The 14,946-nt window shown below is 40.3% G+C and overlaps 1 long non-coding RNA gene across 1 annotated transcript; it reads left to right on the top strand.

Annotated features, from left to right (window-relative positions):
• Positions 1-674: 674 nt before the first annotated feature.
• On the top strand, positions 675-3,210 carry LOC149267939 (uncharacterized). Its single transcript, XR_016271060.1, has 3 exons — positions 675-2,424; positions 2,531-2,570; positions 2,656-3,210. It is a non-coding gene; the product is annotated as an uncharacterized LOC149267939 (long non-coding RNA).
• Positions 3,211-14,946: the final 11,736 nt, after the last annotated feature.

The following is a 14,946-nucleotide window of genomic DNA, read 5'->3' as shown; positions in this document are numbered from 1 at the left end:
AATGAAAATCGTTGTGAAAACATTCATGCAAATGAATAAATAAGCAAGTGGCAAAAGAGGCTTTGACTGACAGCCCAGACGGCCTAGACGAGATAGGCGAGATAGGCTGGAGCAGGAGCAGGAGCAGGAGCAGGAATGTAGGCCGAGATGGTGTAGGCAACAGTTACATATTTACATAAATATTACACGGCTATTACTAACACAGCCAAAGGCACAGATTGTGTGTGTGTTTGCTACTTATGTGTATTTGCATGTATGTGTGTGTGTACCTTAATCTATGCAAATACATATGTAACTTTCTACCATGCATTACAATAATATGAAAATTATTTGAAACGTAATTTCAACTTAATAAATTGTCATATAAAAACGACACGTTCTCTTACAAACCGATTGGCGCACACACAGACAGCCACGCACACAGACACACATACACAGAGGCACACTCACACGCACATACTGCTCGGCAGCTCAGCAACTTGGCCAAGTGTTTAAACAGGCAGTCGAGACAGCTGCACGGGCTGCCTCATTACGGAAGCCGGCGCTGGCGAATGGCGAAGGAAATGCTGAAAGGTAGACGCATGACAAAAGAAAATGGCGGCGACAGGAAGTGAAGTTGTCGAAAGTAAATTTGCATAAACGTATGAAAAATTTTAATATTTACGACAAATTTGCAGCTAGCCCCAGCCCTCGGCAATTCGTTTGCTCACATTTCCGCATACAAGCCTGTGGGCTTGCCTGCATCTCTGTCTCTCTTTCTCCCTGTCTCTCTGTGTGTGCGTGTGTGTGTGTGCAGCATGTTAAGCGAAAACATGGCTGGAAGCCGAGCTACGATTAAAGCCAGAGCCAAATGAAGGGGCGCCCAGTTGCAGTACCTGGAAGTGAAGTGAAAAACTGAAAATGAAAATGAAATTGAAACTGAAACTGGCAATGGAAATGGGAGCCAGCACGGATTCAATTGGTAGTCCAAAGTCCAAAACAGTGGCTCTGGGAGTGGCTCTGGGCAGCCTGCCAAGTGTGGTCTAAATGAAGTTAGTACACTGAATGGGCAATGAGCAATGAAAACGTTGCCTTGGTTATGCACTTTAAGCGCATTGTAAAGCAGTCAGACATTGTGTGAGTGTGTTTGTATGTGTGTGTGGAGGTGTGTCTATTTCTCTTTCTCTGTCAATTCGCCAACTTTTTTATGAACCACATTTTTGGGTGTGTGCAAAAACTGAAATACGGAGCGAAACTGTTTTTAAGGCAACGATTTCTGTGCTAGAGCATTGCCTGCTGCATTTGCTCGTTTTCGTTTTGCATTTGAATTAACTAAAAGCCGGATGCACTCGAATTCAATTTCATATATTCATGGAGCTGTAACAATTCGGATTGCTCACGTTCCAAGTCAAGCATACAAATTCCCTTTCAGCAATAGCTAATTAAACAAGTAAGAAGGCTCCAGTCGAGACTGCTCGACTAGGAGATGACCTGAACCCTCCAAGCTAATATTCTAATCATTCTGGACTTCTTTTATGCACACATACATACACATGCACTTCTAAGCACACGCTCTGCTGACTGCGCAGTTAGCAGCGGCTGCGCTTGGGCTGCGCTGCAATGTGAGGAATATTATGAGAATGTATTTCTTGAATAATTTCTGTTATAGACATACAATCTTATTGAAACTTTCAGAGCGTAATCATATGGTTAAAATGTGTGCACATTCCAAAGCACAAGTCTCTAGTACTTGAAATGCGTTTTTTTACAAATTGGTGGCGAAGGGGGCGTTGTATATAAACTCTGTAGATTGCAAAATCTTTGCATCCATTAACTTTATATACAACGCAAATTTGAAGTCTCCAGGTCTAAAAGTGTTCAAATTAGGCTAAAAAAACAATGTCGATTTTTCGATTATTCTCGATAAAAAAGTTATTGGACGAGTTATCGAAAAAATAAGATAAACTTGTTCTGCCTATGGTATACACGAGTATGCATGCCAAATTTCAGCTCTCTAGCTCTTATATCTTCTGAGATCCTTTTGCTCATACGGACGGACGGACGGACGGACGGACGGACAGACGGACAGGGCTATATCGACTCAGCTCGTCATCCTGATCAAGAATATATATACCTTGTGGGGTCTGCGATGATTCCTTCTGCCTGTTACATACTTTTCACAAAACCATTATACCCTGACTTCCCATTTTCAATGGGTTCAGGGTATAAAAATCGAACTAGTTCTTTTAAAATCTGATAACGAAACTTCGCTTGCGCACCTCTGAAATATGTTCGTGCCTTGCTCAGCATCAAACAATCTAGTAGTCTGCGTGGTTAATGTCACACTTGTATGTCAACTCAAATATGCTGATATAGCTTCAAATATATTGTAAAAATTAACCGTCTTACAATAAAATGGGAAAACGAAATTTAAAAGCTCAATCGGTAATTTTTTATATTTTTTATATTTTTTATATTTTTTACATTTTTACATTTGCGAATATTAACTATATGTAAATTAATTAATTAATTTAAATGTGAATTAATTTAGATACACGGCGGAAGGGTTTCTCCCGACAAGAATATGCAACGTAAGTGTTAAATTTAGATATTTAATTAATATGTATACATTTATTGAATATATGGATACATTTTACATATTTTGTCTTCCAAAAGCGGTTTCTGCTGCCAGTGCTACTAGCGCTGAACCGGCTCCATCTATTGCAGGAGCAGTTTCCGAACCACCAGAACGTACTCTACCGCGTCGGCGGGTAAGTTTTCCTTTTTGTGTCAATGCGCCAGCTACCATTGATTCTTATTGCAGGGACGTCCACGTAACAGTCAGTTGAACTCGGTGGTTATGGCAGAAGACAGTGTCAATAACACGAATGACACAAGAAAAGTAATGCTGCGTTCTTTAAAGAAACACAAGAAGCTTGTTGCCACTGTCAATAATGGCTTTGAACGCGGTCTCAAGCCAGAAAAAATCTTAGCCGCATTTCCTTACGAGAACGATCTTATGTTTGCCGTAAAATTTAAGAATCGTAAGCTGCCAGAATTGATAACTGCCCAGCAGCTGAAGGTGCTTGACATAAGACTGCTAACTCAATATTACGTAAACAATCTACGTTATCCACATAATGAGAAGCCTACGATGTAATATTGTTTAAATTGGCTTTAATTATTGCCCGAAAATAAAAATATAAATAAAATACCACTCATTTAATAAAATATAAAAATATTTCGAAACCATTAAAAAAGTTAACATCAGTTGCATCGATCGGGAGATCGGGATTCGAACCGCGACTTCTCGATCGAGCGTCATGCAGCTAACACACTACGCCACCTCACTTCTGCTAGTGGCGCTGGCAAAACTCAAATAGATCCACTAACTAAACGAAACTAACAGCTGATGTGATTCAACGAATGTTTCTAGAAGAAGTTTGAATGTATGTGTGCACACGCATACGATGCTGTTGAAGCTGCTGCACGTGCGTTTGTTAATTGGCCAAATATTTGATTATTTGTTATTAATTTTTGACTGAACGGAATTTAATGAAACTTTCAGCATATGATCTACATATTATATTGAATATTTGAGATTTAAAAAAAAAAAAGAAAAATCATTCACAATTACTTATAGTGGCATCTGATTTGAACTTGAATATTTTTACTCGATAAAAACATAACGGGATGATTTATCGAATTTTAAAAGCAAACTCGACGTCCGCGCTGTATATACGGTCATTTAAAAAAAATTGAAGTCTCTAGCTCTTATATCTTCGGAAATCGACGCGTTCAAACATACGGGCAGACGGACAGACGGACGGACGGACAGACGGACAGACAGACAGACGGACAGGGCCAAATCGACTCAGCTCGTCGCCCTGATCAAGAATATATATACTTTGTGGGGTCTGCCACGCCTCCTTCTGCCTGTTACATACATTTCAACAAAACCATTATACCTTGATTTCCCATTGAGAATGGGTTCAGGGTACAAACAGATAATTGTTGTTGGGCTTAGCCAAGGGAATGGAATGAAAGAAATGAATTGCCATCTGTATCTGTATCTGTATCTGTATCTGTATCTGTATCTGTATCTGTATCTGTATCTGTATCTGTATCTGTATCTGTATCTGTATCTGTATCTGTATCTGTATCTGTATCTGTATCTGTATCTGTATCTGTATCTGTATCTGTATCTGTATCTGTATCTGTATCTGTATCTGTATCTGTATCTGTATCTGTATCTGTATCTGTATCTGTATCTGTATCTGTATCTGTATCTGTATCTGTATCTGTATCTGTATCTGTATCTGTATCTGTATCTGTATCTGTATCTGTATCTGTATCTGTATCTGTATCTGTATCTGTATCTGTATCTGTATCTGTATCTGTATCTGTATCTGTATCTGTATCTGTATCTGTATCTGTATCTGTATCTGTATCTGTATCTGTATCTGTATCTGTATCTGTATCTGTATCTGTATCTGTATCTGTATCTGTATCTGTATCTGTATCTGTATCTGTATCTGTATCTGTATCTGTATCTGTATCTGTATCTGTATCTGTATCTGTATCTGTATCTGTATCTGTATCTGTATCTGTATCTGTATCTGTATCTGTATCTGTATCTGTATCTGTATCTGTATCTGTATCTGTATCTGTATCTGTATCTGTATCTGTATCTGTATCTGTATCTGTATCTGTATCTGTATCTGTATCTGTATCTGTATCTGTATCTGTATCTGTATCTGTATCTGTATCTGTATCTGTATCTGTATCTGTATCTGTATCTGTATCTGTATCTGTATCTGTATCTGTATCTGTATCTGTATCTGTATCTGTATCTGTATCTGTATCTGTATCTGTATCTGTATCTGTATCTGTATCTGTATCTGTATCTGTATCTGTATCTGTATCTGTATCTGTATCTGTATCTGTATCTGTATCTGTATCTGTATCTGTATCTGTATCTGTATCTGTATCTGTATCTGTATCTGTATCTATATTTTGTATAATGAATAATTCATTTGAATTTCTTAAATTATACACAAATCCATCTGTATAAGTAAATATCTATTGTTGTATATAAAATCTCTATGTACTTCTCCTGTCTATCCCTTTTTCTCTAAAATTGTGAAATGCGATTCGTCACAGCTAATGGGAATGCTCTCTAGGCAAGAACACTCAAAGCATAAACAAAATGCGGGAGGGCAACAATTTTGTTTATTGCCCGAACATTCGTGATCAGATCTATTGGGCACTGGCATCGGTCTGGTTAATTGACGCATATACCTAAGCTCATTATATCAATAGCCATTAGCAATTAGCGCTGTCATTTAAATGATTTTTTAAGTGCCAAGTGCTTAGCTTATTGTTGATGCCCTGTAAATGTGAAGAGTCGAATGGCTTGAGATGAACTATGCATACAAGATTGTATGCATATGTATGCAGAATGTATCTATCTAAAGGTAAATGGTGCTATCGATGATATTTAATCAATCGATTCTCTAGACACGCTCACCGGTTTGCTTTGACTAGGGTATTTCAATGCAAGCAGTTGTTTACTTAGTTACTTAGTCCAGCTCTCATTGAAAGAAAGCCGATTTCGTGCCACGTGGTCGTTTTGATTGCCTTCGTTTACTGGCAGCATATTCTCGTATAATTGGGAAAAACTTTAGTTGTAATCGTTTTAATTTGTGTTCGCTGGCTTTTAATGGTGCCAGCGAATTGCTTTTCGATTGCTTTTGCGACCATTTAATTGCTATGGCAGGCTATTTAATTGTCCAAATGCTATGCGGCAGTCATGCATGTTTAAATATACATATATATGTATGTAGCTTAAAGAGAGACAGATTTGGGATCGATTTCGATTGGGTCACTCACCATTTTAGTAATACTTTACAACAGCATCCACTGATCATCATAACGACCCTTCCATAATGTCCATTTCACTCTCACATAATTATACTCGTCTTTCTCTCTCTCTCTCTCTCTCTCTCTCGTCCTCTCTCTGTCGTGTAGTAATAATAAGACAATAAAAGCCAGAAATCAGAATCGGTGAGCCAAGATGCAAACTCACTCGAATAACAGTTAACCGTCAAGCAACAACTAAGCAAACACTCAGACTACTGTAATATTTTGATGAACTCTTTATATTTTTCTGCCTTGAGCTTCTGCTCATTTCGGCTGCTCATATATCTCTGATTTTTATTATTCAATTTCGTTTCCGCTTAAGTCAAACACAGGGTGCCTATATCTACATATATGCTATGTATGTTGGTGTATATGTACATATGTATGTATGCAGAAGGTATTGACAGAGTTTCCAACGCGCTACGATCGGCGATGGATCGTATTACATATGCGCTGGTGTGTTTATATATTTCTATGTGGTCTTTTAATGTATATATGGGTATTTGTATATTTGCATTTATTATGACAAAGTGACACAATATATTGACTGAACGTTATACCCTTTAGTTGATGGTTATAGCAATGATAAGACTAAGAAAATTGAATATTTTATGCATAAAACAATATCACGTCACAATGTCATATATTATATATAGTAAATGGATACACACTAATCTACATATAAAACATAAATATATCACATCAGCCGTACAATTGCAGTTGGCTACTTGAGAGTGAATATTATGAGAATGAATTCAATTCTCTTTTACATCTGCTTAAATATAATGGAAAACTTTAATATCAGCGAGACTTTTGAGACAGTTGGAGGCAATCACAAGTTTTATTTTATTAATTTCACATATGTAAAGCTGTTTGCCTTCACAGTTATGCAAATGGACAAGGAAACTATGTATATAACTATGTGCTATATGATGTAATATAAGTATGTATAGTACATATATATAGCCACAGCTACAACTATGGCTGCCATTCGTGTTGATTTACGGGAGCTTCATTATGTTCATATACCTTGTCAAAGGGCTTATTTTCAGTGTTTACCAGCCGGGATTACATGCCACCTATCGCAGTATGTGCAGCACATTGATTGAGTGGATGCATGGCTTGTTGTTGCTGTTGCTGCGCTTCCCTTATATGTATAAGCCAATTGTCCTACCTGACTGATTGTAATTAAAACTGTTTAACGTGTTGACAACGCTCTCGTTCTCCCTTCCTCTCCCTCGCTCTCTCTTTCAGCTTCGCTCCTTCACTTGAAATTAAGAACACAACACAATTAATTGTGACTTATGTAAAGTGCATCGGGCAATGCAATGCCTGCTTTTGTCTGTCGTCAAATTGAATTCCGTATTACGAGTGGCTGCATTAATTAAATTATTTACCTATGATTTACCTATTGATGTGCACTGAATGACGATTGCCGTACAGCCAGGTGGGGGGTAAATATCCAATGAAGTTGCATTCATTGCCGGGATTTATGATTATTAAGAGGAACTGCATCGATTTGAGTGCTTATAGAAATCCAATTATTCAATTAGTTTGCACTACAAATTGCAATTTATTTGCAGCTCAAAGACAACGCACACGCACTCACCTGCTGCCACGCCCACATGTGACATGGCTGCAGTGATGAATGCTCAACATTTGACCTGCGAGTCAATCGTGCTGTGCTGTGGCCAAGCCAGTGCCAATGCCCCAATTGCATTTGCCAAGGGCGGCCAGGTGCAGGCTGCGACTCCTAATGCCAGGCATAAATTACCTGGTCGAGTGGCCACGCCACACGACAGACAGCCGGCCAGCAGCTGACTGGGGAGCAGGAAAAGGGAAATGGGAGCAGGTGGCCAGAGCACTTTGCTTCAAGTTTTATGATATTGCTCAAAGCGAATTACAGCCCCCAACGAACATAGTAAGGCGAACAATATCATCATGCAGCTGCAGGTGTGCTAGCTCAGGTTTACTTTCAGTCCTTCAGCCTTCCTATTTGCGTCTCAGGTGTGAGACTTCACTTATGGGAGATACTCTGGAAGCATTTTGCTTTCAAATATGACTTCGTTAGGTGCAGCATAGAATATAATACTGAATAATAATAATATATATATATTATTATTACTATAAAGTGATAATCATTTTCTATTTTCTATTTTCCATTTTACTTGCTCTTAATATAGACCCGCGGACTGTCTGTCGCTCACACAGTTTTGACTCTTGTTTTCTAAGCTTCGCTATTTTCTCTCTTGTTTCGTATTAAAATATTTTACTAACTCTCGTTTCGTTTATTTGCTTCAAGTGTCTCATTTTGTCTTTCTCTATCTCCTTCACTTTCTCTATATCTATCTCTGCCTATGTCTATATATCTGTCTCTTGTCATTTATCTCCCTCTTCCTTTCTCTCCTCATCTCGCTCTCTCCTATCCCTCTATGTAGGTCTCGCTCTCGATCTTTCTATCTCTCTCCATTTTAGTTCTGTCTCTATCCCTTGCTTTAAGTCTCTCTCTTACTATTCATCTATATATTCTATCTCTGTCTTCCTCCCTCTTACTCTATATCATTCGTTATTTATTTATTTTACTAACTATTGTTCAAGCTGTCGACGTTTCTCTCACTCTCTCTACCTATTATCTTATCCCGCACTGCTTACTCGCAGAGCACTTCACATTTCTGAATATTGCCTTTCTATGCGATTCTCTTGTACTCAAGTGCCAATTGAGAGTCTTTTCTTTCCTTTATTTCGCGAGTGTAATCATAGTTGACCTGCTTTACGCTTGTGCCTTGGCATTCAGCCAGCAGAGGTCAATGCGATATTTCGGGAATGCATAAATTCCACCAGATTTTCCTCGAGGGTGAGTTTGAGCTCAGCTGCAAGCGCTAATCTATTGCTCCATATGCTCCCCCAAAATCAAACAGACGAATTCGTGATTAATTACAGTTGCAGCTAATCAAGGAGATGAGCCACATCAGTTGTCGCAAACGCGTTGCCAGTGATCCCAGTGGACTCATATGGATGTGGGTGACAGCTCGGATGGCATTTTAATTAACCGAAAGCGTTTTAATGGGCGCTTGTTTAATGACAGGACACAGGACATGGCATTGGATCGTCAGGCCGACGGATGCCGCGTGCCGCGTGCCAAGTGCCGAGTCCTGGGTCCTGGGTCTCGGCTCCTAGGCGCAAGTTGGAACATGTCATTTAAGTACATAATTTCATTTAAATCTTGACTAAGCCTGCAATGCGAACAGTCGAAACAAAGGACATTAAATTGTAATGAGGCAGCCGCATAGCAATTTCCATTTTTCCCGATGGCAAGGACAAGGTCATGCGCTTACCAAGCCGCTTAAAACGTTAACTTATTATTTTTGCTGTTTTTTTTTTTTGCCTCTCATTCTGTGTGTGTACTTCTTTTCGGGTTTTCAGAAAGGCAACCAGAGGAAAAGTGGGAGTGGCAGCAGCTATGGGGAAATTGCTTTCAATTATGTGGGCCGAGTCTATGACGGGTTCGTCCTTTAGACTAAACAAATGTTTGAAGTTATAATTGAGGCGACATACTTATCATGCTTCGAAAGACTGAGCGCCCAGACGCATGTGAAAGACTGCGCACTTAAATACACTGTAGCGCACATACATTGAAGGCGTCGAGCTGCTGCTGCTGCGCTGATAATCGACTCGAGATTCATAAGAGTCATTAACAAATTCCGTAATCGATCGAACTTCCAGCTCATTAATTGACTCTGAACTATATTTGGCTTATGAGTGCATAGAGATCGACATCTGTATATAGTGATGTATATCGTATTTGCTTAGCCAGCTTAACAGATGGCAGCAGGCAAAGTGAGCCACGTGCTAATTGCCAACGTGAACGAGCCTTCAAAGCGAAATCCTTGCTCAGTTGGCAGACAGACTGCGCTTACTGCTTACCGCTTACTGCTGCTCCTCCTCGACGGCCAAATCGAAATGCTGGCAATTACATTACGCATACGACACGTTTGCCGAGCGCAGCGTCACGCATACGCCACATACACCCAGACATGTCTGCGCGCGCGTGTATGTGTGTGTGTGTGTGCGTGTGTATGTGAGTGTATCACTCAGCTTGTGGGCTGTAAATGGCATAGCATCTACTTAATCAGACAATTATGTGCCGCTAATATTGATATAATCTCAAGCTTAATGCTTTTAATTTAGCTCGTTAGCAGCCGAGGGCCTACGTACATATATACATATATATACACATATATACATATATTATATATGTCTGCATTATATTCTGTTCTCATTCATCTTTTTTGGTCTTTATTGAGTTTCTTCCTGCATGTCTGAAATATGATCGTCGGCTGGGTTTTTTTTTTTTTTATACCCTGAACCCATTGAAAATGGGAAAACAGGGTATAATGGTTTTGTGAAAAGTATGTAACAGGCGGAAGGAGGCGTGGCAGATATACTATAAAGTATATATATTCTTGATCAGGGCGACGAGCTAATTCGATTTAGATTTGCCCGTCTGTCCGTCCATCCATAAGTCCGTCTGTCCGTGTGTTTGAACGCGTCGATCTCAGAAGATATAAGAGCTAGAGACTTGAAACTTTTTCCTAGGTCCGTGTATACCATGCGCATATCGAATTTTGTTTTAAAAATCGATAACTTGCCCCATTATTTTGTTATCGATTAAAATCATTATCGAAAACCAGTAATAAATTTATATCTCCTACATTTTTAAAGTTGGAGTCGCCAAAATTTTAGTAAGCCACCACTGCAGCCAATGCGTGTTTATGCGTGCATGCGTATGTCTGTGTGTGTGTGTGCATAATAATAATAATAATTATTGAAATATCAGTTGCTCGAAGGGTTCAGGGGATCTCGTAGTCGGGCAGTCCCAGCTAGAGCTTTCTTACTTGGTTTTTTTTTTTCATCTCTTGCTTGTTGCTTTTCATTTAAAATTTAAATTTGCAATTTTCATAACAATTTATGTAACTTTCGGAGCGTAAATAATTTACTTTTGTTTGTGCTGGCAATTTAACTTCTCGCAGCGAGCTTCGCTTGTGCCATTGCAGCTGAAATTATAATTATAATAAAATTTCAACAACGAACATTTACAACTTTTGCCACTAACTAGCAAATTAAAATATTCGGCTCACGGTTTGCATTCTAAGAGTTCTGCGGTGAGCTCGTGGGTGAAAACTAGCTTTTTTAATAACTCCAACTCTTATGTGGCTAAAAAATTAGCAATTTGTTTAGATTCAGCTGTTTATAATGAAAAAGTTCCAGTGCGAGAGAATTTTGATATATTATGGGAAAGCTAGAGATGGAGATAGGACGATGGAATTGGGATTGCTGTAATGCCCCCAAACCTCCCCCAGATAAATAGAAAAATACCTTTCCAATGTACAAATCGGGGTAAATTGGTTAAGCTCTTTATACTCATGCCCAATTATCATATTGCTGAAGAGCACCGCTTTGACTGCTTGAAATTTAGGATATACGCCACAACCTGATAAAGCGCCCATTAAGAGCATGACCAATTCGGAAATGGTTTATCTAATATCGCTGAGCTGCTATCCTTGAGAACTCTTGGAACTTCATATTTGGAGTGGATAATCGCATTGATTACTAACAAAATGCGGTGGCTATATCTAAGCTCTTTAGGGGGTGTGAAAAATATGTCATGGATAATTATGGATATCAACCACCTAACACTCCTTAAGCTTCACAATGGAACAGTTAAACTAGCGAAGAGTCCTCCTTCTTCGATTGAGTATTCTGAGATATTCAGCAATCGACTGCAAGACTTGTATTTCTTTAATGTATATGGTAACAAAAAAAAAAAAAAAATAAATAAATAAAATAAAATAATAATAATAAAAATTGTTTTCTCAAATTGACTTTCTCATCTAATATCCACTACTCTCGTACATATCTCTTGCAACCTTTAATTGCCCTGCTCTGTCTAGTACTGCACGCTCTCATAATGAGTTCATAACATAAGTTCGTATCTACTTTGTTTGCTCAATACGATTGCATTTTCATTTTTGTTTCACCAGCCTTTTAAGCACTCCCATGCACCTCAATACTTTGTCACTGCAAATTAGTTAATCTGAAAGCACTGTGAGAAGCGCATAGAAGAGCAGCATGAAGAAACTTGATTTCTCTTTTTTGTATTTGACGGCGCAGCATGGCATCAGCCTCAGCGGAATTTTGTATCAAAGCACCTGCACAGCGGGCATTATCCGGCTTTGTCTGTGCCGCGATTTTAACTTTACCCTTTCTGAAAAACCTTTTGCCAGTGATAACTTGCTCGTTGCAAAAAAAAAAAAAAAAAAAAAAAAAAAAAAAAAAAAAAAAAAACATTGTAATCTCCTTTTTTTGTCAACTACTTTGAACTCGCAGAGTGAACGAGCAGCGCGTACCAAACCCATTCGATTGATTCCCATTATGTTTGAACTACACTTCAACTACAATCAGATCTCTTCTAGAGCTTTTATTTGTTCTGCATTTTTAATGCGGCTCCACCAACTACCAAGCGAATTGCGAGATAGCAAAAACTAAGCTAAATCATTGCATTGCCGCACACAAGATAAAACTTGGCTTCAATGTAAGGCGAAGGCAAACACTTAAATAAATTATTTGTCAACAAGACAGATATAATTGCTGTTCGTAGGGCATACCCCTTGCTGGCCAAACGGGTGGAAGGGGGGAGGGGGAAGCATACAGCCCCTTGTTATCGTGCGTGAATTTGTCTGGACGCCCAGGACATTAAATTAAAATTCGCTTAACGTCTGCTTAAGCATTTGGCTTTTGCATGAACCTTCATATGAAATGCGGAAATATATGCTCCAGCTACCCTGTAAGTATGCAGTTACTTGCTGCTGGGTATATGCGTACGATGGCTTAACTGGAAGCGATTTCACCCGATAAAGATAGCCACAGAGCTGCTTTTGTTGCTATCGATAGCTTTGTTATCGATATGTTTACTAACTGTATAGCTTACAGTGCATCGGCTAGTCGTGCATACCCCTATACGCCTGAGCTCTAGACTACCCACTGAAAGCGAGAGATAGTGGCAGAGCTGTCTATCGATAACTACATATGCTATCGATATGTTTACTAGTCGTGCATACCCCTCTACACTTGAGCTCTTACCGCTGTTGAGCCAAGCACAAATATGCCATACACCCGGCTTGCTCCGTCTCCTCCCAGGCAAACTTTAGTCTAGTCTAGTTCCTGTTCGCTTTTTATACAGAAACAGCATAGGCAAATGCACACACACACACACAAACATACGCACACGCACACGCACACGCACAGCCACACGAAGGGAACAATAACCAAGATAAGTAATAGCAAATTTCTGGCCAAGTCCGCAATGTGGAATGCCTCGTACGCAAGATACCCGACTGCACTCCTACGACTAGTTATACCAGTTGTGCTGCTGTTGTTGTTGGTGTTAGTGGTGCTGGTGGGGGTTGTAGTGGTGCCGCCTCTATTGGTGGTTGTTCGCTCTGTCGGTTTTTGTCGGCTTTACTGGTTGCCTGACTGCACGTACTGAGCTCCACAAATATGTATCTCCTAATTACTGCTGCGGAAAGTCATGCGGCGTTTGCTGCTGCTGCTACTGCTGCTGCGGTAATCATGATTTAAGCGCTAAGCTCCTTTCCACTTATATCCTCACACTCGACGCTCGATGCTCGCCCCATCGCTTTAGCTCGACTTCAATTTTCCGACACACGCTTCATATGTGCGCTACGTGCTGTTGAAGTTCAAGTAAATCACATGAAAGTCTTCGCATGGCATGCACCAAGCCGTGAAGTGTCGCGCCTTTAAGTTTGGATAGCGGTCCAGGGTCAGCGAACGCTACCAGAAGGCCCGCCCCCTCCAGCCCCCATCCCCCGACGGCTGCATATTAAATATGCAAGCGGGAAATTTTCAAGTGTTTAACGGGCAAAGGCCATAAAGGCGTTTAAAGCAAATACGATAAATTCAATTTGTAACTAACGCACACACACACACGCACACGCACATGCTGGGGTTAACTGCCGGATGGGAGTGCTGGAAGAGCTGGGCGGGCAGGCAGTTGGCCGCAAAGAAATGCCAATAACAAAATAGGCGCGTTACGGCAGATATTTGTGCGCTGGCCCCCACCCTTTTACCCTCCCACCATCCCACCACCCAGAACCGAGCCATAGCACCATATTGAGCGAAACAACAAAGGAGGCTGAGGATGGGGCTTCGGGGCACAGCTGAAAGAAATAACAACAAAGCCATTTACGTGCAGCAGGGCGAAATCTTTGAAGAAACCCAATGGGCATGCCAACAGCTCAAAGGCGAAAGCATAGAGCGAAAGAAGCGAAAGAGCAATGGCGAATGGAATGGAAATTCAAATACGAAGCTAATAAGTACCCTATATACAGAGCAGACTCACTCTCTCTTTCTCTATCTCTCTCTCTCTCGCGCGCTCTCTCTCTCTCCTTTCTTTGCATGACCAACAGTCGTGCAGGCCCGATCCACAGAGCCGGCAGCTTACAACTGGAGTAGAGCCTCCAGATTGATTACCATTTTGGTTCAACTTTAGTCAAGGGCATCTGCCAGTCGTGCATGCCCGACCAGAGTCTTTGTGCCTTGCTGCGTGGAAAAGGTAAGGCCAAAGGCAAGGCCAAATCGTCGAAAAAGGATAGCAGAGCACATGTGAGTCAAGGATATTTCCAGCGTTATCAAACTGCGTGCACAAATACACATAAATGCGTATACGAGCGCGTGTGTGTGTGTTTGTGCGTGTGTATTTGTATCAAGCTGTTGGTATTTTGTTATTGCCTCGAGTGATTTACAGTAAAATTTGAATACGCAGCAGCTAACCCACCTGCAGGCGGGCAAACACATCTAACCGGAAGCGGAAGTGCTTCTAGCTGTAGCTGCTGCTGTAGCTGTAACTGTAACTGAATAAGAGCTGAGTTTATCCATGCCATTAGCAGCAAGTTCATATGTTAACGAGCACTCAATGTGCATTACCTGGCTGCACCTGGCGCCGCACGCAAAGCCATTGGCCATTTT

Source organism: Drosophila arizonae, chromosome X (genome assembly GCF_054131065.1).
Source record: "Drosophila arizonae isolate 15081-1271.41 chromosome X, UAZ_ARI_1.0, whole genome shotgun sequence".
In the NCBI taxonomy this organism is placed as follows: Eukaryota; Metazoa; Arthropoda; class Insecta; order Diptera; family Drosophilidae; genus Drosophila; species Drosophila arizonae.
The sequence above is the reverse complement of the archived record's forward strand: the minus strand, read 5'-3'. Positions and strand labels throughout refer to the sequence as shown.